This window comes from Mus pahari, chromosome 13, assembly GCF_900095145.1.
Source record: "Mus pahari chromosome 13, PAHARI_EIJ_v1.1, whole genome shotgun sequence".
Taxonomy (NCBI): domain Eukaryota; kingdom Metazoa; phylum Chordata; class Mammalia; order Rodentia; family Muridae; genus Mus; species Mus pahari.
In genome coordinates, this window is record NC_034602.1 from 26,712,209 (window position 1) to 26,714,669 (window position 2,461).

Here is a 2,461-nt window from a genome sequence, read left to right on the forward strand (position 1 = left end):
AGTGCTGGGATTAAAGGCATGCGCCACCACACCCGGCTGTATTTATTTATTCTTAAGACACTGTCTGTAGCCCTGGCTGATCTGGAACTCACTCCTACAATGTAGACCAGGCTGGTTTTGAAATCACAGAGCTCTGCCTGCCTCTGTCCCCTGAGAGCTGGGATTAAGTGCCACCATGCCTAGATATTTCTTTATTTTATTTATGTGCACGTGCGTGTACGTGTATGTGTGTGTGTGTGTGTGTGTGTGTGTGTGTGTACATGACTTGAAGAGGGCACTAGATCCCCTGGGGCTAAGGTTATAAACAGTGAGTGCTAAGAACCAAACCCAGGTCCTCTACAAGAGCAGGAAGCACTCTTAACTGCTGAGTTGTCTCTCCAGCTCCTCAATTCCTTCCTGTTTTTGGAACAAGCATGATGTGAACACACATGTCCAAGCTTTGTCCACAGCCTCACAGATGCCTGGCTTGCAGCTGCCTCTGGAACCTCTGCATGCTCACACTCTCTGTGAGGGCTAGCAGGATGGCAGCCCTCCCAGGCTCTAGCCACAGGGCACTCTGCAGCTCCAGGAGTCTACTCTGTCCTACGGACTCTATGGCAAGTCAAACCATGGCCTCTGGGCAAGGCCTGCATCCTAGTGCCCAGAGAACTCTAAGGCAAGTGCAAACTACTTGCAAATAGTGACACATAATCTGAACTCTCCCACAGCAAAAATAAAACTCACGATGTGGGCTTTACATATTAAAGCGTTAAACCCCACACACCGGCATGCTTAAACCTCCACAGAGGAGCATTCCAGGACGAAGTTTATATTCATTTTTTTCTGTTTCCTTATACTAACAAAGGAAATTGTTATTAGTGCTCTGCTGTATAACTCAAGCCTCCTACCTTAGCCTCTGGAGTGCTTGGGTTACAGGCATTCACTACCATACCTGGTTCAAATTTTTCTAATTAAGATTATGGCTCTAACTCAAACAATGAAAACACACAGAAAGGCTGAGTGCACCGGTGACTTGGCATTAAAAAAAAAATGACTAGAATTCAGAGAGCAATGTTATGAGAGGCAGAGGTTTTAGAATGAGTAATTACCCTTGGATAACAGAGGGGCACTCTGCTTCAGAGGATAACAAATCCATTTTTATTGTAGTGAAACATTCATTCTCACCAAACAGTCTGAGGGTTGAGCTGAGTCTCGGGACCGGTGAGGGCATCGTGACTGAGAACAGATGGAAATCACCGCCTGAAGTACTTTGTTCCAGTCTCTCCAGGTTTGCAAAAATCAACTTTCCAGGACTTCTGCCTCCCCGCAGGCTGTGGAGGCTGACAGAGCACAGTCTGCCCACAGAACATGGTCCCACCCACTGGAGCATGGAGGACAGCTAGACAAGACACACCAGCCTTGCTTGTTTTCCTAACTTCATCAAAATGTATAAAGATGCCAGGAAGCCTGGATAAGCTAAATTCCAGAGAGTCTGCAGCCCACCCTGGGCACCCGGATGGTGACTACTTTCACTTCTGTAGAGAAAAGAGAGGCAGCCATCTTACAGAATGTGCAATGCGCAGATGATGCAGCACGGGGTCTAGATTCCATTTCTAGCCTTCCTGTAGGTCTCACAGAGCATGTGGGCCTCCGGTCTGTAGCTGGGGGCTGGAGTCCTTAAGGGAGTCCCTCCCTGATGGAAGGCCTCATCTGAGTACACATCACAGCTTTCTGAAATCTGAGGACAGGACAGGGGGCAGACGGAGGTGCCTAGGGTCACAGAAAGCTAAGCTGGGCAGTAGCCAGACCCATTGGTGAGGGACTGTGGTTCAGTTGTGAAGCTGTGAGAGACCTGAGCTTCGATCTCATCCACACTCAGAACCCAGTTTCTGCTGCATGGAAGTTCTGCTCTCCGTGGCAGTACACTTACAACGTCTGAACCTCATTAAAGTAACAAAACATCCTGGACTCAACTGCTCAACCTCAGATAAATGGGTTCATCCTGTCACATGAGTGTTCTGACCAAGGAGGAAACCTGTCCTCCCCAGATAGATGATACTATTTCCTTGTGTTTCAACAAGTCTTTATTCACAGTGAACAGCATAAAGTTTAAAATTCCCATGGTGCCCCAGAGATGCCTCAGTGGTTACAAGCACTGGCTGCTCTTCCAGAAGACCCAGGTTTGATTCCCAGCACCCACCTGGCAACCAAAACGCTCTATAAACCTAGTGCCTCTGCCTATGGTATCCTCTCTGGCATGCAAGTGGTACACAGACTTATATGCAGGTAAAACAACTATTTAAAAATAGTAATAAAACAAAGGCAGGTATGATGGCACACGCCTTTAGTCTCAGTTCTCAGGATCCAGGGTCAGGCAGATCTCTGGGAGTTCAAGGCCAGTCTGGTCTACACCTTGAGTCCAGGCCAGCCAGGGCCACACAGAGAAAACCTGTCCCAGGAAAAACAATTACCAGACACACAA